General features: G+C 38.9%; 1 protein-coding gene across 2 annotated transcripts in view; it reads left to right on the forward strand.

Annotated features, from left to right (window-relative positions):
- LOC113834099 (protein SET) overlaps window positions 1-25133 on the forward strand; it is a 153554-nt gene that overhangs the window by 86214 nt on the left and 42207 nt on the right. The window contains exon 8 of one of the 2 annotated variants that reach the window (XM_027401205.2): window positions 2099-4365. The exons of the other annotated variant lie outside the window; for it this stretch is intronic. The gene's annotated coding sequence lies outside the window, so the exon portion shown is untranslated. Of the gene's footprint in view, window positions 1-2098; window positions 4366-25133 lie in introns of those variants that run through there. 2 annotated transcript variants of the gene reach the window in all.

Raw genomic sequence — 25133 nt, forward strand, 5'->3', positions numbered from 1 at the left:
TTTTCGAGACAGGGTTTCTCTGTGTAGCTTTGGAGCCTATCCTGGCACTCTCTCTGGAGACCAGGCTGGCCTCGAACTCACAGAGATCTACCTGCCTCTGCCTCCCGAGTGCTGGGATTAAAGGTGTGCACCACCAACGCCCGGCACTCTATAATTTTTGATACTTGTGCTTACCAGAAATTCTTAATTAAATACTCAGCATTGTAATCTAATTAATTTCTAACACAGGTAGAAATAAACTGATTCAACCCTTAAGTACTGGGACTAGAAAGATTGCTCAGTGGTTAAAAGCAATTGCTGCTCTTGCAGAAGACTTAGGTTTGGTTTTCAGTGCCCATATTGCAACTGTCATTACTGCTAGTTGCAAGATACATGATGCTCTCTGAATCCTAAAGGGATCTGCCTATGTATGGTATGCATAAACTTATGCAGACATACACACAAAATCATAAATAAAAATAATAAATAAATCTTGAAAAGAAACTGGCAGCAAGTACAAGTTAGAGTAGCTTCAAACTATATTAAAAAAACAACAAACCTTAAGTACTTACAGTTTTCATAGAAGGTAAGTATCTAGCATACAGGACAGCAATTCTATAATTCTGCAAGTGCTAATTAGTAAGCACATTACTTTGGTGGACAGTAAATGTAAGGTCTTAGTTATTCATTTCTGCCACTATGGTAAGAAAGCATCCTAGTCAATACATTTTCAAACAGGCATGCCTGTGCCACCATCACATTTATTCATACAAAGGGGACTGAGCAGGCTTAAAGTGCACTTTATGGGTCCTTGGAGTAGAAAATGGATCACTTTCCAAATACAGAAAACATAATTCACTCTGTTGTAGAATACTCTGTACAGAATTTAAGATGGAATGCTACCAAACCACAAGTAACTGTTAAGTATTCTGTCTGTCCAAGATTCAGTATTAGATGCTATGAAGGTGTAATATTAATATAAGATCAAGTTCTTATCCTCAGGAAACTCATGATTTTCCAGGGAATCCAAGACTTGAACCAAATACATTGACAGCAATACTAGATATTATGTAATGAAGTAATAGGAGCATAAGTGTAAATTAAGCTCAGGCCTTAGAGGACTCCACTGGGGATAGACATTTATTTATTATATTTCACATAAATAAGTTGAGTGAATAACATTATTATCCCAGGAAAAGAAAAGTCACTGCTTTCGTTATCAGTTAGCCTGTTATGCAAAATTACCTGTTATTCTACATACCACTTCCTTGACTGTCTATTATAAAAGAGATTTTCAAACATCTGATTAAGAATACAATATAAGGCCATATGAAATTGAACTTAAGATTATATTTTAATGATGCTAGGGAAATATAGAATATTACCATTTATATTCAGGAAATACTATCAACCTCACAGAAATTTTTAATTGGTATTATAAGTTAGCTTGAAACCAGAGGCCTAACCCAAAAGAAATAATTCCAGACAAGATTTAGAAGCATTAATAGTGTTATTTCAAAAATCAAAAGCTGTGGTTGTATTCATTTGTCTTGTATCAGACCCAGTGGTAATTAGCAACAAAAAGCTAGACATTGAGTTTTTAAACTGCCATGGAAGAATGTCCAAAGTAATATGGGTTTTCAAGTACAGCCATGTGAGAATCAATACATTTATAAAAATATTCAAAGCTTCATCTCAAGAGAAGTATTTCTGCCAAGGCCTTATGTCCAGGGCCTGATAAATTTTTATTCTGAAGTACAAGGTTGGGGTGATTTGTCAAACAAGAAAGATCTTACAGTGTTGTTTCCCCACAATTTTACCTTTGAAATTTATGAGCTACTGAATAGCCTTACTGTGCATAGCCTATTCTGTCTCTTTTGAAGTTTGTTGTTATTAAATAAGAATAGGAATTAAGTTTTAAGAAGCATAGATTGACAAAAACCCAGTACCAAGCACAAGAAATATCCCAAAACAATGTAAGCTATTTCTATTGCCCTTGCTTACCTCTCAAAGGTTGAATATAAGGCCCTATTGTTAAACATGTTATACACTTAAGACACGAGTCTACTATGACTTGAGCTGGATCTAACCTGAAATCTCCTTTCTGTGTCTCTCATAGTATCAGAAAGTATTATTCAAGATGCTAATGGAAGAAGGCAATTAGTAGTCCTACCCAGCAGTGACACCTATGAACCACAACAATGGCAGGACATCTGCAAAAGTGCAGTAGAGGCACTCACGTTTGGTAGTAATCAACAGCAGTCTCATTGTACTTGACAACTACTTGGCAGGTGGGAAACCTTCCTGGTCCTGAAGACCTAGCCAGCTTCCCATGGCTATTGAGGTCCTGAATCCTAAGAAAAAGTCTACTGCTGCCATTTTGCTAGGTCAATATAATTCCTAGCTACACTCTAAATATTACTCATATAGACAGATGTTATCTATCACCCTTCTCATCAAAGAAGCTTCTCTTTACAGCAAATGACAAGCATTACAGAAAATCACAACAGAGACAATGCAGAGATCAATGAATCACAGTGACCCTAGCCCTCAATAAATTTATCTACATCACAGCTTCTGCATTCATGGCTCAGGGAACATCAGAGAAGAGGAAGTGAAAATGTTATGAGAGCCAGAATATGAGGAGTCCAGCTGTAAGACTGTGTCTCCCAGAAATGGCCGCATAAATAGGACTTGAGTAGTCACAATAGCAATACATATGCTAACAGGGAAGGGGAATTTTTATGGTTTCCTACCCCTACACAAAGATGTACAGGCAACTAATGAGTGTGGAGAGAGGGAGAATCAGCACTTTCAGGCATGAACATCCTAATTGGCTATCCAATGCAAAGTGGGCAGCCCCCAAACCACATGCACTCTCTAACAACAAAAATGGACTCAGTAAGCTTTATTTATATGTTGGTGCATATATGTAACAAGAATAAAGGAAAAGACTTTCAATTTAGAAGTGGGTGGGGCAAAAGTGAGTTGGAAGGGGAACATGAGAAGGTATAAATGGAAGAAAGGGAAGAAGTGGCATAAGTATATTCTCATTTAAAATGTACTTTAAAGTAGTTGGAATTAAATGGAGAGTTCAACTGGGGATCTTGCAGTCTTTTGATGGCTGCCACAGACACCAAATGCTTCCATTCTTTTGCTCATTAACTTCTGGACACCTTTGAATGCTCTTGCCATGACCTTGTTTTGCTTATTTCTTTGTGATGCCCTTAGCAGATTTTTTTTATTCATTCTCCTTCTTAGTGACCTCCACCACCACCAATGTAGAGACACATGTGTCTCTGATTCTGTTATGCAGAATCATAGCTTTCCTTTTAATTCTAAGTGAACTACAAGAAAAGATTGAAAACTGGTCGAATTCAGACTTAGGTTCTTGAAATATAACAGCTCAGCACTGATGGGAACAGCAGAAAATGAAACCAAGGAAGGTTACTCTCTGATCTTTGGCCACCAATCCTTCCCCTTCTGTCAGGCCATAGGATGATATTGGATAAATGCCCTCTGAAACCTGAGAGAAAGAGTCTTCTTTCTGAGCATGCAGGATGTACAAAGAAGACTGACTCAATCACCAGTGAGATGTGGCTCTGTCCTTTCTCTTTCCTTTCTCTTTTGGGCTTGCATACAGACTGCTGCCATGCTGGCTGGCTAGGTCGCTCTGTAAGTAAGGCTTTTCCCTATTAAATACCCTTATATTTCTACCTGACTCTGTATTGGCAATTTCCCACTATATGTCCTCTCATCATATTCCCAAGACTCTTTATCAAACCTTAGCTTAAAAAATCACAAACAAGTGCCCACACAAACACACACACACCCACACACCCACAGACACACACACACTCACATACACACACATACACACACACACACACACACACACCATATATTCCATTCATTGTGCCTCCCTTTCTATATCCCCTTCAAGTAATATAAAACTTACACTTAATTGCCAAATATGTTTGCATTTTTTCTTACTAGTTGAATTTGGCATAGAGACTTAAACCATAATTTTTTGATATAAACTCTTAATAGGAGAAAAGAGGCTTTTTATTCAATAATAAAAACAAACAGGTTGACCAATCAACCATTGTCAGTGACTCTAATATACTCTTCCTGTGCTTTGCCCCATCAATGTATTGAGCTGCCCAATAGTTTACATATATGTAAATTCAACTTAAAACTAGAAATTATTATTTCAAAACTATTTAAGGTTTCTTTTTTTATAGATAATCTAAAATTAATTAATACTGGTATTCCCTCGGCATTTTTTCCTCTTAAGAGTTCTTTAGGGCAACCCATCAGCAACTAGGTGAGTGACCCCCTGCTTTTACCCAACTCCTGTCCAAGTGCCATTCACCCAGATGTCCCCAGGCTTGTCTCTGCTTGAAATAGACACGCCAAGGCAGGGAGGAGCTCCCTGAATCCGGTTACAGGCCAGTCTTCCTTCCCTTTCCGACCCATCAGCAACTAGGTGAGTGACTCCCTGCTCTTACCAACTCCTGTCCAAAGAGCCATTCACCCAGATCTCCCCAGGCTTGTGCCTGCTTGAAATAGACACGCCCAGGCAGGGAGGAGCTCCCTGAATCTGGGTACAGGCCACTTTTCCTTCCCTTCCCACCGACCGATCAGACCAATCCGCAAGGAGGTGAGTGATCCACAGCTCTTACCCAACTCCCTTTCAAAGCCCCATCCACCCCGATCTCCCCGGGCCTGCTCCTGCTTGGGGTAGACCAGCCCAGGCAGTGAGGAACCCCTAGATCCTGGAAAAACCCCACTCTTAATTCCCGTCCCGCCCCCACACACCCGATCCCTATGGAGGCCTAACTCCTTCAGAGTGAGGAGACTACCAGGAGAGGCAAGATCATCCAGAGCTTCGGACATTGAATTCCTGGCCCACACACACTACTGCATAACAAGAGGAGATAGAGAGACCCCACCTGCACTCACTGGAAAAAGATATGGGAAGAAGACAGAATAAGAACTCAATCAACAACAGAAAGACCAATATGACACCACCAGAATCTAGGGACTCCACTCCAGCAAGATCTGAAAAGCCCAACACAGTGCACAAAGAAGAGATGGGCCTCAAAAATTATCTCAGCAAGATGATAGAGACCTTCAAAGAGGAAACAAGAAAATCCCTTAAAGAAATAGAAGAAAAAGCAAGCAAAAACTTACACGAAATGGAGGAAAAGACAAACTAAAAAATTCAAGACATAAACAAATCTCTTAAAGAACCTAAAGAAACCCAAGATAACACAACTAAACAAGTGAAGGAAGCTCTTGAAACAGTTCAAAGCATGAAAGCTGAAATAGACACAATAAAGAAAACACAGAATGAGGCGATGCTGGAAATGGAAAGACTGGATAAACGATCAGGAACTAAAGACGTGAGTATAACTAATAGAATCCAAGAGACAGAAGAGAGAATCTCAGCTATTGAAGACTCGCTAGAGGATATACATTCATCAACCAAAGAAAACCTCAAGTCCAACAAATCCCTAACACAAAATATCCAGGAAATATGGGACACCGTGAAAAGACCAAACCTAAGAATAATAGGTGTAGAAGAAGGTGAAGAAACACTGCTCAAAGGTACAGAAAACATATTCAACAAAATCATAGAAGAAAACTTCCCCAACCTACAGAAGGATATGCCTATGAAAGTACAAGAAGCTTACAGGACACCAAACAGACTGGACCACAAAAAGAAGTCCCCCCCCCCCGACACATAATAATCAAAACTCCAAATCTACAGAATAAAGAGAAAATATTAAGAGCATCAAAGGAAAAAGGTCAAGTAACATATAAAGGTAAACCAATTAGAATCACACACGACTTCTCAATGGAAACTCTGAAAGCCAGAGGTCTTGGATAGATACCATACAAGCACTAAGGGAGCATGGATGTCAACCCAGACTACTGTACCCAGCAAAACTTTCAATCACTATAGATGGAGAAAACAAGATATTCCATGACAAAAACAGATTTAAACAATACATATCCACAAATCCAGCACTACAGAAGGTTCTGGAAGGAAAACTCCAACCCAAGGAACATAACTACATGCACAAAAACACAGGCAATAGATAATCTAATTTTACCAAACACAAAAAGAAGGAGAAGGCTAAATCTACACACAATGACACCAAAAAAAAAAATCCAAAACAAACAAGAACCAAATGAACAATGGACATTAATATCCCTAAATGTCAATGGTCTTAACTTACCCATAAAAAAATATAGGCTAACAGAATGGATACGAAGACAGAATCCATCCTTCTGCTGTTTACAAGAAACACACCTCAACTTCAAAGACAGGCGATACCTCAGAGTAAAAGGATGGGAAAAGATTTTCAAATCAAATGGGCTCAAGAAACAAGCAGGTGTAGCAATCCCAATATTTAACAAATTGGACTTTAAACTAAAATCAGTCAAAAGAGAGGAATAAGGACATTTCATACTCATCACAGGAAAAGTCCATCAAGATGAAATCTCAATTCTAAACATCTATGCCCCAAATACGAAGGCACCCACATTTGTGAAAGAAACATTACTAAAGCTCAAACCACACATGAAACCACACACACTTATAGTAGGAGACTTCAACACCCCCCTTATGCCACTAGACAGGACCACCAGACAGAAACACATGATCTGAAAGAAGTTATGACCCAACTGGGGTTAAAGGATATCTATAGAGCATTCCATCCAAACTCAAAAGAATATACTTCTTCTCAGCACCACATGGCACCTTCTCTCAAATTGACCACATAGTAGGCAACACAGTAAACCCCCATAGTTACAAAAGAATTGAAATATCTCCCTGTATCTTATCAGACCACCATGCATTAAAGCTAGAATTCGGCAAAAATACAAATGACAGAAAACCTGAAAACTCGTGGAAAATGAATAACACCCAATTGCACCATTCCTGGGTTGAGGAAGAAATAAAAAAAAAAACAAATTAAAGACTTCATAGAATCTAATGAGAATGCAGACACAACATACCTAAACTTATGGGACACTCTGAAAGCACTGCTAAGAGGGAAGTTCATAGCACTAAGTGCCCACATGAAGAATCTGGAGAAAAGTCACATTAGAGAATTGACAGAACAACTGAAAGCACTAGAGCAAAAAGAAGCAAACTCACCAAGGATGAGTAGATGCCAGGAAATAATCAACCTGAGAGCTGAAATCAATAAAGTAAAAACTAGGAAAACATTACATAGAATCAATGAAACAAAGAGTTGGTTCTTTGAGAAGATCAACAAGATAGGCAAACCTCTAGCCAAACTAACCAAAAGGCAGAGAGAGAGCATGCTAATTAACAAAATCAGAAACAAAAAGGGGGATATAGCAACGGACACTGTGGAAATCCAGAGAATCTTCAGGTCATACTTTGAAAACCTGTACTCCACAAAATTCGAAAATCTAATGGAAATGGACAGTTTCTGGATAAATATCACTTACCAAAATTAAACCAAGATCAGATAAACAGTTTAAATCGACCCATAACCCCTAATGAAATAGAAGCAGTCATCAAAAGCCTCCCAACCAAAAAAAGCCCAGGGCCAGATGGCTTCACTGCAGAATTCTACCAGAAATTCAAACAAGAGCTAATTCCAGTACTCCTCAAACTGTTCCACACAATAGAAGCAGATGGGATATTGCCAAACTCTTTCTATGAGGCTACAATCACTTTGATACCCAAGCCACACAAAGATAAGACTAAGAAAGAGAACTACAGACCGATATCCCTCATGAACATCGATGCTAAAATACTCAATAAAATATTGGCAAATCGAATCCAAGAACATATCAGAAAAATCATCCACCACGATCAAGTAGGCTTCATCCCAGGGATGCAAGGATGGTTCAACATACGAAAAACCATCAATATAATCCACCATATAAACAAACTGAAAAAGAAAAACCACATGATCATCTCACTAGATGCTGAAAAAGCCTTTGACAAAATCCAACATACCTTCATGATAAAGATCTTGGAGAGAACAGGAATAACAGGAACATATCTAAACATGATAAACGCAATATACACCAAACCAGTAGCCAACATCAAATTAAATGGAGAAAAACTTGAAGCGTTTCCTCTAAAATCAGGAACAACACAAGGCTGTCCACTCTCTCCATACCTCTTCAATATTGTACTTGAAGTTCTAGCTAGAGCAATAAGACAAGAACAGGGGATCAAAGGGATACAAATTGGAAAGGACGAAGTCAAACTTTCACTATTTGCAGATGACATCATAGTCTACATAAATGACCCGAAAAACTACCAGGAAACTCCTACAGATGATAAGCAATTTCAGCAAGGTAGCAGGATACAAAATTAACTCAAAAAAATCTGTAGCCCTACTGTATACAGATGATAAACTCAATGAGAAAGAAATCATGGAAACATCACCTTTCACAATATCCACAAGCAACATAAAATATCTGGGGGTAACACTAACCAAAAAAGTGAAAGACCTGTACAATAAGAACTTTGAGACTTTAAAGAAAGAAATTAAAGAAGATACCAGAAAATGGAAAGATCTCCCATGCTCTTGGATAGGTAGAATTAACATAGTAAAAATGGCAATCCTACCAAAAGCAATCTACAGATTCAACGCAATCCCCATCAAAATCCCAACACAGTTTTTCACAGACATTGAAAGAACAATACTCAACTTTATATGGAAAAATAAAAAACCCAGGATAGCCAAAACAACTCTTTACAATAAAAGATCTTCTGGAGGCATCACCATCCCTGACTTCAAGCTCTACTATAGAGCCATAGTTCTGAAAACAGCTTGGTATTGGCACAAGAATAGACAGATAGACCAATGGAATCGAATTGAAGACCCAGATATTAACCCACGCACCTACAAACACCTTATTTTTGACAAAGGTGCTAAATCTATACAATGGAAAAAAGATAGCATCTTCAACATGTCACCATGCACAAAACTTAAGTCCAAATGGGTCAAAGATCTCTCCATAAATACAGCCACACTGAATCTTCTAGAAGAGAAAGTGGGAATTACCCTTGAACAAATTGGCACAGGAGACCAATTCCTGAACATCACGCCAGAAGCAGAAACACTGAGGTCTGCAATCAATAAATGGGACCTCCTGAAACTGAGAAGCTTCTGTAAGGCAAAGGAAGCAGTCAATAAGACAAAACGACCACCCACAGAATGGGAAAAGATCTTCACCAACCCCACATCTGACAGAGAACTGATTTCCAAAATACACAAGGAGCTCATGAAGCTAGCCACCAAAACACCAAACAATGAAATTTAAAAGTGGGGTGCAGAACTAAACAGAGATTTTTCAACAGAGGAATCTGAAATGGCTGAAAGACACTTAAGAAAGTGCTCAAAATCCTTGGCCATCAGAGAAATGCAACTCAAAACAACTCTGAGATACCACCTCACACCTGTCAGAATGGCTAAAATCAAAAATACCAATGACAACCTATGCTGGAGAGGATGTGGAGAAGAAGGAACACTCCTCCATTGCTGGTGGGAGTGTGAACTTGTAAGACCATTCTGGAAATCAGTATGGTGGTTGCTCAGAAAAATGGGAATCAATCTACCTCAAGATCCAGCCATTCCTCTCTTGGGTATATACCCAAATAGTGCATGTTCATACAACAAGGACATATGTTCAACCATGTTCATAGCAGCATTGTTTGTAATAGCCAGAACCTGGAAGCAACCTAGATGCCCCTCAACTGAAGAATGGAAAGAGAAAATGTGGTACATTTATACAATGGAGTACTACTCAGCAGAAAAAAGCAATGGAATCTTGAAATTCGCAGGCAAATGGATGGAACTAGAAGAAACCATCCTGAGTGAGGTAACCCAATCACAAAAAGACAAACATGGTATGAACTCACTCATATATGATTTTTAGACATAGAGCAAATGTTTACCAGCCTATAATCCTCCTCACCAAAGAAACTAGGAATCATGAAAGACTCTAAGGGATAAATAGACCCCAAGAATGGGAAGTGGCATGAACTCCCGAGCTAATTGAGAGCATGAGGGTAGGGGAGAGGGTGCTGCCACAATAAGAGCACAAGAAGAAGAGAGGAGAGGAAATGGAGGAGCAGAGATATTGAGTAGGGGGAAGAATAGAGGAGAGAGAGCAGGATGAGATATACCATATCAGAGGGAGTCCACTATAGGTCCGAGAAGAGATCTGGAACCAGGGAGATCTCCAGAGACCAACAAGGATGACACGATCTGACAGTCGGGGCAGTGGAGGAGAGGATAGCCTAGAAGCCCTTCCCCTAGAATGAGATTGATGACTACTCTCTATGCTATCCTAGAGCCCTCATCCAGTGGCTGATGGAAGCAGAGACAGACATCAACAGAAATACACTGAGCTGAAATCTGGAACCTAGTTGAAGAGAGGGAGGAATGAAGAACGAAGGGGTCTATACCAGGTTGGAGAAACCCACAGAAACATTGGCCTGAAAAAGGGAAAGCATATCGACCCCAGACGCTGTCTGGGAGGCTAGTGCGGGACTGATCCAACCCCCTGATCATGGATGCCAATGGGGAGGCCCCTGCACTCTGGGGAGCCTCCGGAGGTGGACTGGCATTCTTCCCTGGTGTGTGTGTGGGGGGGGACTTTGAGAGCCCATCCCACGTGAAGGGATGCGCTCTGTCTCTGGACACATGGGGAGGGGCCTAGGCCCAGCTCAGGAAGATTTGGTGGACTTTGTGGTGCCCCTGTTGGGGGCCCTACCCTGCCTGGGGAGTGGTGGGTGGATGGGGTGGTAGGTTAGAGGTGGGGGAGGAGGGATGGGGGTGAGGGGAGGGAGAGGGGACTTACATGTGAAACAAGCCTGTTCCCTAACTCGAATTAATTAAAAAAAAAAAGAAAAGAAAAGAAAAGAAAAAAAAAAGAGTTCTTTAGGTTCCGGGAAGTATGATAAGATAGTAGTGTGCTGAAGGTCTTTGTTCTGATCCCCAGTACCACATGGGGTGGGGAAAGTCAATTAAAGGGCTATGGAAGCAGAAAAAATGCTTGTCTGTACATAATATATTCTCATTCTTGGATTTACACCATTCACTCAAACATCAAGCAAGTGATTATAGAAAAAACAAAGTACTTTTAAATGGCTCCTATTCGATTCATAATAATAAAAATCAAAATACTTTGTATGTGTATAACATTATCATTGTTATACACATAAATAGCCATCAGACACCAATTACATTTCAATCAATGTAAGTATTAAATTGTTCGAGCTCCTGTTGTATTCTATACAGTTCACTCATTTTAAGATTTCTGCATACACCTTGCCTTATTAACTCCATCCATATAGAACACAAATTAGTAAGTCACTTAAAAATTATTTCCAAAATGTATATTGTGTGATCACTTGTCTAGTTTCCAGGAGATAGTATTTTTCTCAGATATAAGGAAAGAACAATGTAAAATAAAAGACTAGACTGCTTTGTTATATAATTTCAAACATTCCTCAGACTTTTTTTGTTGCTGATATGTTCTGCCTCATGAACTGGAATAAGCTGCTCCAAGTAAGAGTTGCTTCCTGTTCGTGTTAGACTGCTGGGAAATGGTTTAAGGAAGGGAAGTTATCCTTAGACCCAGCTCTGAATTTCAGCTCATGCTTAGCTGGCTTCATTATTTTGTGGCTGCAGTGAGACAGAGCCTGGCTGTAGGGTCAGCATCACAGCAGATAAGTCTGGAGACAGAAAGACAAAAAAGGAGCCAGGTCAAGCTATGACTTTCTGAGGCACACCTCCAGTGTGCTTCTGCCTCCAACTAGCCCACCTATATTTTAGCACTTCCCAGTAAGGGCATCAAGTTATGAATCTATCAAAGCAATAATCCAACGATTTGGTCACAGGCTTCAGGACCCTGCCACTTAACAAAATTCCATCAGCTGGTAACCAAGTCAAGCTACCCACAGAAGCCTGTGGTAACATTTCAGAAACTATATGTAGCACAAGCTCTCTCAACTTTGTTCATTGAAATGTGGAGGGGATTTGAAGCTAAGCTACCTATACTGTAAGTTATATACCCCCATGTTGGAGTTCATGCAACATGTATTATAGTGGTATCATCCCTGAGGAGTTAAGATAAACCTTTAGGACCAGTGTCTTTATAAAAAACATCAAGATAAACTAGGCACAGGGTACACACCTGTAGCCTCAGCACTGGTGGGGCTAAGACAGAAGGATCACAAGTCCAAGGCCATCTAGGATACCTAGTGGGAAAGACAAAACTATAAACCAAGACCTTGGCCTTCTGAAACAAAAATTAAATTCATTGTGTCAATTAATCTGATTCTATAGTAGCTATAAACACAGAAAAGTATACTCTGATTAGATTAATATTTTTATAGACTACATACATTTCTAGCAATAGTGTCTCTGAAAGTTGCCTTCTCTTCTTTCTTATTTCTGTTTTCACTGTTTGGTTTATTTTTTGAGACAGCATCTCACTGTGTTGCTCTGGGTGGCTTGAAATGGGGAAGAGTAGTTTTGGTGACTGTTTGGAACATGACAGCACCTCTATAATTTTGAATGCCTCTACCAACATCTGAAAAACAAAACTTTCACAGCCATGTCTTAGTGCTGCAGACTTGAGTGCCCTAAAAACCCTCCTCTTGGCTTCTAAAAGGAATGTGGTTTGTGAAAACAAACTAGTCTTCTTCCCCCAAAAGAATTCCAAGTCATTCTCTAAGATCTACTAATTAGACTCTTTCCACTTAATTGAAATATAAATTTCTTTTTTAAACCATGAAAGTCCACTCTGAATAATAAAGAATTCTAGTGCCAACTGGGAGACAAGCCAGATAGTCATATCACAGAGAGCTGTGCATGTGTAAACTGCAGAAAAGAGTTACCACATACTTTCATCTGTACAGTTTGAGTCTCCAGAGAAGCCATTTGTTCTAAGGGATCTGAAGAACAGTTGCTAGTGTTCTGGGATGTGGAGGGGCTTATATATATATATCCTCGGGATAAAAATAGTTATTTTGTGCACATGTTCAACTTTTTAATGAATCTTTAAAGATTCTTTGCATGAATACTGTCTTAGACAGCTATATTAAGAGGACTACATTTTTCTGATTAAAAACAAAGTAATTATTGTGATTTTTGTATAGTGCTACATGAAATTCTAATGCTCAGGAAGCTGGGACAAGAGGAACCGGACTCTGAGGCCATCCTGTACTGCCATAAATTCAGGACCAACCTGGGCTACACTGTGAGACTATCCCAAAAGAGCAAAACCAAGACAAAGCAATAGCTACCATTCTACAAAACACAGCTTACACAACAATCTGAGAGGATGATTTTTCTCTCCCTCTCTCTCTCTCCCCACCCCTCTCTCTTCTTCTTGGTTGTTGTCTCAACACGTAAGCTGAGAGATACTGCTCCAGTGCCACGCCAGAGTGCCTGCTAACATGCTTCTGCCATGGTCATGGACTCACACTCTGTATTGTAAGTCCCCAGTTATATCTACAATTTTCTGCCCTTTCTATTTTCTCTTAACCTGCCGGAACTCCAATTTCACATACACTAACTTTTAATATTACAAAAAAATCTAGCAACTCTCTATTAATTATTTATTTAACACTCTCATCTAATTAAAAATATTAGCTGCAAAGAAGGAGGGAAATAGTACAGCAACCAGAGAAATAGAATCGCACATTTAAAAGATACTGAGCTCTATTCAAAGATTTTGTATTAGGGAATTGATGCTTTACTGGTGTTTTAGTATTTTACTCACGTACCTCTCTTTCAGTGTTGCCTCTATGGCTTTGTATTCACTTTTGCTGTTCTTTTCTTCTATAGTGTCCAATCTGATAATCTGTTCCACCATTTTCTTTTATATTTTTCTGTCTTTATCTTTGGAGATTCAAATTGTTTGTTAAATTACTTCCAATTTCATCACTACTTTGATCTTTTTATGTTCCTTCAGGCCCATACTAAAAACCGTTATCACAGATATTGTAATATAATTCTCCATTAGGTCCATCATCTGTGTCATAGCAGGGCCTGCTTGCATTAAATGAGGTGTTTTCCCTAGTGTCACTCATCTTTTTCTGCTTCTATATATGCCCTACATGTTTTTATTAGATTAAAGAGGTTTGTGTTACAATATTTTCTACTATATTGCTTTGAATTTCTGCAAGGTTATGTTATGTGAAAATAGTGGATCTTTTTAAATTTTCCTTATAATTTTCATAAGCTCACATAAGAGCATTTTTTGTTTTTCTTTATCTCTAATTTATTTTTATACACTTATAATAATATTTCTACTTTATTTCTTCTTAGAGTTACCACATCTTTGCTGAAATTCTGCCTACCATCCTGTAAAATGTTCCCCTTTTCTGATATAGGTTTTAAACTTATTCATCATCAAGCTTATTTAAAACATTCTGTTTAATAGTCAAACATCTGACTTCCAATTAAGTCATGTTTGTTTCTTGAAATGATTCCTTCCTTCCTTCCCTTCTTTGGGTGAGTGTTGGCAGTCTTTATTTTTAAGTTATTCCTCATACAATCTAAGGTGCATGTATGTAGAAGTCTTCACATCATTACCCTTCTTCATTTTGCTGTCTGCACAGTCTGTGGAGATACTCAGTTATATTTTTTTAACTGAATCTGAACATGTCAATGCCTTCTATTTTTTGGTGGAAAACAACATGCATTTCTTCATCACAGCCTGGAAAACACACATACTGTGGCTGGGTATATCTACTCCTAGTCTACTTCTCAGGACCAAATAAATCATCCACTGCTCCACCATGATGAAATACTTCTTGTGACTGTTGGACGCCACAATTAACATCTTTAACTTTCTTCTTGCAGTACAGACAGAAATTCACTATTTTCTTTCAGTTACTCAACAGTATTGAGTCCTAGAACAAGCTCCCCTCTAAGCTGGGGACCAGTTTGTCCAGTTTGAGAATGCTTTTAGTCCCTGCTGCACTTCTCATCCTCCAGTACATCAAATTCTTCATATTCAACCCCAGTACTGCTGAGGAATTTCGGAATCTGTGTGCTGAAACTGCATTTTGCTTCCTGTTTGTTTCCCTTGTCAAAGAAGCTTCATTGATTGGCCCTTTGAGCCTTTCCCATAATTTTGGAGTATCGGGACAAATGGTATCTAGCCCACATAAGAGGTCACAGGTTTAGTCTCACTACCAGTCACTCTGAAATTTTTATAACACTTAGGGCATTGTGTAATTTATATACACTCTAATTGATGAAATAGAAACTATCTCAATCTTGTGCACTCTCTGAACAAAGCTTCAGCTTCTTCCTGGTAATAGTATTCATTTTTCTGGTAGTTTCCATTCCTTCATGTGAGTTACATTAGCCAAAAGATTCCCCACCATACATACTAAGCTTTGCCAAACTTGCAGCTGTCAATCAAGCAAGACTGTTAGGCTGTGTTGAAGCTCACATTTCCTGAAACAGAAGTATGGCCAGCCTCAGTTATTTCCTGTATCATGGACAGGCCCTCACTACCATTGCAGCTGTTTATGGGAGGAAGGTTTAATATCTTGGTCAGAAGAAGAAATAAGAGAGGTACCCCTCATTTTGTTTGTTTGTTTAGTTTTTATTTATTTAAATTAAAAACAATCTTATTTTACATACAGATACCAATTCCCTCTCCCTCCCATCCTCTCATGTCCCCCACTAACCCCCCATCCTACCGCAGGGAGGGTGAGGCCTCCCATTGAGGGTTCATCAAAGGCTGTTGTATCATTTGGGACAGGGCCTAGGCGCTCCCCCGTGTATCTAGGTTAAGAGAGTATCCCTCCATAGGAATGGCATCAAAATCCATGCACTAGAGAAAAATACTGGTTCCACTGCCAGAAGTCCCATAGACTGCCCTGGTCTCCCGACTGACACCCATGTTCAAGGGGCCTGGTTCAGTCCTATACTGATTCCCCAGCTGTCACACTGATGTCTGTGAGCTCCCACTTGCTCAGGTCAGCTGTTTCTGTGGGTTTCCCCAGCATGGTACTAACCCCTTTGCTCATCACTCCTCCCTACTTCAACTGGATTCTAGAAGTCAACTCAGTGTTTAGCTGTGGGTATCTGCTTCTGCTTCCATCAGCTACTGGGTGGAGGCTCTAGGATGGCATATAAGGTAGTCATCAATCTCATTATAGAGGAAGGGCATTTAAGGTAACCTCTCCACTATTACTTAGATTCTTAGTTGGGATCATCCTTGTGGATCCCTGGACATTTCCCTAGTGCTGGATTTCTCTTTATTATGGCTCCCTCTATTTGGGTATCTCTTTTCTTGCTCTCTTTCTCTATTGTTCCCTCGCCTCGATTTTCCTGATCCCTCATGTTCTCCTCTGTCCCTCCCCTTCCTCTTCCCTCCCTCCCCCTCTCCCTGTGTTCCTAGTTTTCTCAGATCTTGTCTCTTTCCCCTTCTCCATGTGTTAATGCATGTCTCTCTTAGGGTCCTCCTTACTTCCAGACCTCTTTTTTCATTCTTCTTGTAACACATATTCTCACAATGTGAAGAAATGTTTGAAGGTCATTTTCAGAGACTGAAGCAAAGCTCATCTCCTTGTCCTAAGCCCAAGCTTCTATTAATGCAACATAGATATTCATTTAGAATAAATAATAGAGTTGAAAAGGCATATCTAATGTTCTACTATGCCAGAATTACATTAGAAATAATAAAATTACATTAGAATTTTTCATGACTTTAGTAGAAATGTCCATGTATGTATTAGTATATGATTGCAAATTTTGCCTGTAAGTGCTATGTCACCTCTTTATAAAAATTTATCAAGGAAAAAAACTTTAAAGCATTTTAGAGAGTTAACTGTTCTCCTAGAGTTTAAAATAAAAACAGCAAATTAAATATGATGGCTTTCTAGTTTCTTAGTATTTCAGTTACAAACTGATTATAGAATACACAACAGAATATGAACTCTATAATCAGCACTGTTCATTTAACATATTCGCACACCAGCAGACCTGCTGTTTTTCCACTAATAGCTCACTTAATTTAAAAGTGATGTTAACAACAATAATTAAAATATCAAATAAAACAAGAAACAAGAATTCAGAGAGAACATTGTAGCTATCTGTGTACTTAATGAGCCACATCTCAGGAGGGATAGATAGAAAGGAGACCACCACTGACACTTGAGGGAAAAAACAGTTCCCAAAATTCCTTTTCTTCTCTACAAGGACTAGAGTCACATGCCCTCTGTCTTGCTAAGGATTCATTTTTGATACTGACAGCAAACTTTACCACTGTGCAGCTCTTCATGAGACAATTAATATTCATACTGTGTACCCTGGATTTGTAGAAATAATCCCCCAAACATTTAGGCAGGCTTCCAACAGAATCTCTAATGTGAACGCTTAGCAAGCTTAGAGTCAGTGAAAGGTGATTTTATGTTACACAACCGGCTCTTGTCAAGACATTTCAGCAGCCCTTCACTAAAACTTGAGAGCCTTATGATTCATCTGTAAATGGCTCTGAGACTGACATGCCCTCACTTGAACAAAGTTCTTCTCCAGATCATGGGGTCTTTCCACTAACCCCTGAAGCCACGTCCTTCTTTGGTCGACATTCCCTGAGGGATCAATTGCAAGCAAAAAGGAATTCATTTTAAGAAACCTTGTGACTTCCCTGAATCCACTGAGCTTTCCAGAAACTGAGGCTGTATGCCAACTCATTATTACTCTAGCCATGTGGGTCCTCCATCAAGCAATTAGGACTGAAGAGTTTTATTATCCTGGGGGGGGCAATGGATACAGGGAAGCACTCTATATATAAAGAACAACAGAGTCAGAACTTCATTGCATTGTACACTAGCCATTGAGCTATATCCACTGCAGATAGAAACAATGATAGCCACAGATGAGCCACAAATAAGCCTGAAAACTCTACTTTCTCCTTTACTTTTGTAATCAGCTGACAACATTTAGAGATTTGCTTTGTCCTGTCAGGCCCATGTCACACTTTCTCCTTAGGAATTAGTTCAGGGTGTAATTTAATAGACAGCACTAATTTTTTTCTCCAATAGCATCATTCAGCACTGGGTAGAATCCTATATAGAGCAATGTAAAGTAATGGAAGCCATTGATGCAAAAGTCTTATTTTAACCACATGGGACAACTGAGCAAAACAGAGCTAATAGTTAAATGCTTTTAGAGATTTAAATCTGTGATAGCATCATGTCCACTGCTAGTTATATTTATTTATTCTTAATGATCAGTCTAGTACACTGTTCCTCTTTTAATTCTCAGACAAATGAAAATTTGGGTAATGTTTTATTTTTATTGTGTACCTAATTAGCTTTCTTACTAAGCATCAGAAGCAACCACTAAAAGTTATATTATGAACCATAAAATTGTAGTTAATTAACATTTAAACCTCTGACTCTATGAAATTACTTCAAACAGGAGATTCATCAAGACAGCTAGTAAATATAATGTAAAGTTTAGAAATGTATTGTATAACACATTAATTAGTAAGAAACAAGTTGTCCTATTATCACTATACATAAATACAGTTTTGTATGATATTCAGGTTTTACTCTTCCCACAACCCTGGCAAAATAGCATTGGTTCAGACATATAATAGAAATTCAACTAGATCCCCAATCCACTTTATCATAAAGTGACAGTACATTATGACACCATAGTAAGCAAGTCAATGACACAGACATGACTGCAGTGTTCTTTCACTTTGGGAATTAGCCTAGCCAAATCCAAATGACTTTTTCCCTTCTAGGCTTGTACTAAAAGTTTCTACCCATCACTCACTCCAAACTACACACCTATCCAATAGACTTTAAAATCTGATTGAGCATTTTGTTAAGCAATAAATCAAAAAGGGAAATGAACAAACCCCTTCTTGCATGAAAATAACATAGCATAAAACTCTCCACAGCAAACCATTGCTTTCTGACTTCTTAAACCTCTGCTGAAAGTGCTACTGCCTACAATGCTTTCACATTCAACATGTTTAGACATTTGGCTGGAGCATAACAAAAGAGAATACCCACAGTTTACTTGTAACAACTGACACTAAATTAATCTCAAGTTGTAGCTCCCATAAAGATTAGTGGAATATCTTAAACTAGATGCTGTAAATGAACCATTCTTCTGGTGGAATCAATTACCTGATGAAACTGCTAGAGCACTGGCACTAGCAAAACTCTAGGAAGCAGACCAGCTCCAGGTGTCTGGAAGTGCTCTATACACACCAGCATTATGGTCCACACTACATTTATCCAGTGCACAAGCAAGGTGTAAATCTGCAGTACTTAGCTGCTCAGTACATGTGAGTGTGAAATATCTGATATTATAAAATGGAGAGTTATGTCTATTTACCTCAGCCCCAATCAAGGCATCTATACTCATGTTTCTTTTTTTATCTGGCCCAAGTGTTCCTCACCGAGAAGCACAAAGATGTTCACATCCTCATCTCATCTCTGTAAACGAGGAGAAACATTTACTCTAAACATCTTGCTAATCAGCAATAAATGAAGGAAAAAATACACAGCAAGTTGAGCATTTTTTCCTTTTTTCACTCCAAGATACAGGGGGAAAAAATCAATGGCATCTTCAATAACAAAAGATGGCAGTAACCAGCAACTCTCTAGTTAGACATAAAGCCTGCTGAACAAGAGAGAAACCATGAATCACACTAGAAACCTTAGTGCTAATGAAGTCTCGGGTATTAAAAGATAATCTACAAACTCCTAATTTACTAAACCAGAATAGTCTCTAACAGCAGTCTATAGACATCTGTCTGTCTACCCACAGATAAATTTAGTTTTCACTTCCCAACAAGGAAACTTTTATTTGCAGCAGATGGAGACCACTAAAGAAAACCACAACCGATTCTGGCCCCCACAGAGTGCAGAGAGTGCAGAGGTGAGCTGATTTGGCCCCTACCTTGGGCCCAACTTCCGCCTGCCCACCCGGGGAAATCCTGTCCTGGGATCTGCAGGCAGACTTAATCTGTCCCTGAGGACCCTGGGATCCTGACTCTGCTGAGATCGTTGGGCTAATCTGGCCCCCACAAAGTGCAGAGAATGCAAAGGTGAGCTGGTTCGGCCCCTGCCTTGGGCCCAACTTCCATCTGCCCACCCTGGCAAACCCTGCCCCGGGATCTTCGACAGGACAACTTGACCCCTGAGGACCAAGCAACCCAGAGTCTGCTGACATCTCTGCGTCAGTGCTGCTCTCACCTACCTGGAGAGTGAGTGCCTCAGACCTGCCTGCACCCAACTTGAAACCCATCAGAGTATCAAAGTCAATTGAACACACCTGAAGAGAACACCAGAAAGGAAGTGACACCAACTGTACCCACTGGAACAAGAGATGGGAAGAACACATCCAACAACAGGAAAACCAATACGACACCACAAGAGTCTAGAGACTCTACACCAGCAAGACATGAACATCCCAACACAGAAGAAGCAGAAGAGAGCAATCTTAAAAAAAAACTTCATGCAGATGATAGAGAACCTAAGAGAGGAAATGAGAAAATCCTTCTGAGAAATGGAAGAAAAGACAACCCAAAAGATGCAAGAAATCATGGAAAGCCAAAAAAGTGAAGAAAATAAAATTAAACGGCTGAAGGAAACAGTTCAGGACCTGAAAACTGAATTAGAGACAATAAAGAAAACACAAACTGAGGGAATGCTGGAAGTGGAAAAGCTGAGTAAACAATCAGGAACCACAGATGCAAGCATAACCAATAGAATACAAGAAATGGAAGACAGAATCTCAGACACTGAAGACAAACTAGAGGAAATAAACTCGTCAAGCAAAGCAAATCTGAAGTCTAACAAATCCACAACACAAAATATCCAGGAAATATGGGACACCATGAAAAGACCAAACCTAAGGATAATAGGTAAGGTGAAGAAACCCAACTCAAAGGTGCAGAAAACATATTCAACAAAATCATAGAAGAAAACTTTCCCAACCTAAAGAAAGACATGCCAATGAAAGTACAAGAAACCTACAGAATGCCAAATAGAGTGGACCACAAAAGAAATTACCCACATCTCATAATAATTAAAACACCAAACTTACAGAATAAAGAAAAAATATTAAGAGCAACAAGGGAAAAAGGCCAAGTAACATATAAAGGCAAACCTATCAGAATTACACCAGACTTCTCCATGGAAACTCGGAAAGCTAGAAGGACCTGGATAGATATTCTACCAACTCTGAGAGAACATGGATGCCAGCCCAGACTACTATACCCAGCAAAGCTTTCAATCACTATAAATGGAGAAAACAAGATATTCCATGACAAAACCAGATTTAAAAAATATGTAACCACTAATCCAGCCCTACAGAAAGTACTAGGAGGAAAACTCCAACCTAAGGAAATTAACTACACTCGCATCAACATAGGCATTAGATAAATCCCACTCTACAAAAACACAAAGTATAAGGCAGGGTAAATCCACATACAATACCAGTACCAACAACAAACCAAAAACAAACAGTAATAAACACTCAATGGACCTTAATTTCCCTCAATATTAATGGTCTTAACTCGCCTATAGAAAGACACAGGTTAACAGATTGGATACAAAGATAGAATCCATCCTTCTGCTGCATACAAGAAACACACCTCGAATTCAAAGACAGACATTACCTCAGAGTAAAGGGTTGGGATAAGATACTCCAATCAAATGGACCCAAGAAACGAGCTGGGGTCGCTATCCTAGTATCAATCAAGATAGACTTCAAACTAAAATCAATCAAAAGAGATGAAGAAGGTCATTTCATATTCATCACAGGAAAAATCCATCAGGAAGAAGTCTCAATTCTAAACATCTATGCCCCAAATACAAAGGCAACAGCATTCATAAGAGAAACATTATTAAAACTCAAATCACAAATAAGGTCTCACACAGTTATAGTGTGAGACTTCAACACCCAACTCTCACCACTGGACAGGACCAACAGACAGAAACTTAACAAAGAGACTAAGGAACTAACAGAAGTTATGACCCAATTAGGATTAACAGACATTTATAGAACTTTCTATCCAAACACAAAAGAATATACCTTCTTTTCAGCATCACATGGAACATTCTCAAAAATCGACCACATTCTTGGCAACATAGCAAACCTCAAAAGGTACAAAAAAAATTGAAATAATCCCCTGTGTCTTATCAGACCTTTAAAGTTAGAAATCAAAGTTAGAAATCAAAAACAAATCAAAGTGCAAAAAAAACTACCAACTCATGGAAATTGAACAGCACACAATTGGAACATTCCTGGGTCAAGGAAGAAATAAAGAAAGAAATTAAAGACTTCCTAGAATTCAATGAAAATGTTGACACAACATACCCAAACTTATGGGACACTTTGAAAGCAGTACTAAAGGAAAGTTCATAGCTCTAAGTGCTCACATGAAGAAACTAGAGAATAGCCACACCAGAGATTTGATATCACAGCAGAAAGCTCTAGAAAAAATAGAAGCAAATTCATCCTGGAGGAGCAGACGCCAGGAAATAATCAAACTGAGGGCTGAAATCAATAAAGTCGAAACAAAGAAAACAATTCAAAGAATCAATATAACAAAGAGTTGGTTCTTCAAGAAAATCAACAAGATAGACAAACCGTTATCCAAACTAACCAAAAGGCAGAGAGAGATCATGCAAATTAACAAAATCGGAAATGAAAAGGGGGACATAATAACGGACACTGAGGAAATCCAGAGAATCTTCAGGTCATACTTTGAAAACCTGTACTCCACAAAATTGGAAAATTTAAAGGAAATGGACAATTTTCTGGACAGTTATCACTTACCAAAATTGAATCAAGAACAGGTAAACAACTTAAATAGACCTATAACCTCTAAGGAAATAGAAGCAGTCATCAAAAGTCTCCCAACCAAAAAAAGCCTGGGCCCAGATGGATTCACTGCAGAATTCTACCACAAATTCAAAGAAGTGCTAATACCAATACTTCTCAAATTGTTCCACAAAATAGAAGCAGAAGGGACATTGCCAAACTCTTTTCATGAGGCTACAATAACCTTGATACCCAAGCCACACAAAGACACAACTAAAAAAGAGAACTACAGACCAATATCCCTCATGAACATTGATGCAAAAATCCTCAATTAAAATCCTGGCAAATCAAATACAAGCTCATATCAGAGAAATCATCCACCATGATCAAGTAGGCTTCATCCCAGAGATGCAAGGATGGTTCAACATATGAAAATCCATCAATGTAATCCACCATATAAACAGACTGAGGAAAAAAAACACATAATCATCTCACTAGATGCCGAAAAAGCCATTGACAAAATCCAACAATCCTTCATGATAAAGGTCTTGGAGAAATCAGGGATAACAGGAACATACCTCAACATAATAAAGCAATATATAGCAAGCCAACATCCAACATCAAATTAAATGGAGAGAAACTCGATCCAATTCCTCTAAAATCAGGGACAAGACAAGGCTGTCCACTCTCCATACCTCTTCAATATTGTCCTTGAAGTCCTAGCTAGAACAATAAGACAACAAAAGGAGATCAAGGGAATACAAATCAGAAAGGAAGAAGTCAAACTCTCACTATTTGCAGACGATATGATAGTCTACATTAGTGACTTGAAAAACACAACCAGGGAATTCCTACAGCTGAAAAACACCATCAGCAAAGTGGCAGGATACAAAATTAACTCAAAAAAATCCGTAGCCCTACTATATAACGAGAAAGAAATCAGTGAAACATCACCCTTTACAATTGCCACAAACAACATAAAATACCTTGGGGTAACACTAACCAAAAATATGAAAGACCTGTACCATAAGAATTTTGAAAAAGAAAAAAAGAACAATTTTGAGTCTATAAAGAAAGAAATTAAAGAAGATACCAGAAAATGGAAAGATCTCCTATGCTCTTGGATAGGTAGGATCAACATAGTAAAAATGGCAATCTTGCCAAAAGCAATCTACAGATTCAATGCAATCCCCATCAAAATCCCAACAGAATTCTTCGCAGACCTTGAAAAAACAATTCTCAACTTTATACGGAGAAACAAAAGACCCAGGATAGCCAAAACATCCCATACATACAATAAAGGAACTTTATCACCATTCCTGACTTCAAGCTCTATTACAGATCTATAGTCCTAAAAACAGCTTGGTATTGGCACAAAAATAGACAGATAGACCAATGGAATAGAATTGAAAACCCTGATATTACCCCACACACCTATGAACACCTGATTTTTGACAAACAATCCAAATTTATACGATGGAACAAAGAGAACATCTTCAACAAATGGTGCTGGCATAACTGGTTGCAGAGATGCAGAAGACTGCAGTTAGACCCAAGCATATCGCCTTGCACAAAACTTAAGTCAAAATGAATCAAAGATCTCAACACAAATCCAGCTACACTGAACCTATTAGAAGATAAAGTGGGAAATACCCTTGAATTAATTGGTAGTGGAGACTGCTTCCTGAACATTACACCAGTAGCACAGACACTGAGTTCAACAATTGATAAATGGGACCTCCTGAAACTGAGAAGCTTCTGTAAGGCAAAGGAGACAGTCAGCAAGACAAAACAGCAGCCCACATACTGGGAAAAGATATTCACCAACCCCACATCTGACAGAGGGCTGATCTCCAAAATATACAAAGAACTCAAGAAGCTAGTCCCCCAAACACCAAACAACCAAATTAAAAGGTAGGGTACAGAACTAAATATACAATTCTCAATAGAGGAATTTAAAAGGGTTGAAAGACATATAAGAAAGTGTTCAACATCCTTAGCCATCAGGGAAATGCAAATCATAACAACTCTGAGATACCATCTTACTCCTGTCAGAATGTCCAAAATCAAAAACACCAATGACAGTTCATATTGGAGAGGATGTGGAGAAAGGGGAACACTTCTCCACTGCTGGTGGGAGTGCCAACTTATACAGCCACTTTGGAAATCAGTATGGTGACTCCTCAAAAAAATGGGAATCAGTCTAACACAAGATCTGGCAATTCCACTCTTAGGCATATACCCAAAAGAAGCACATTCATACAACATGGACATATGTTCAACAATGTTCATAGCAGCCAGAAATTGGAAGCAGCCTAG

The sequence above is a fragment of the Cricetulus griseus genome, chromosome 2, assembly GCF_003668045.3.
Source record: "Cricetulus griseus strain 17A/GY chromosome 2, alternate assembly CriGri-PICRH-1.0, whole genome shotgun sequence".
In the NCBI taxonomy this organism is placed as follows: Eukaryota; Metazoa; Chordata; class Mammalia; order Rodentia; family Cricetidae; genus Cricetulus; species Cricetulus griseus.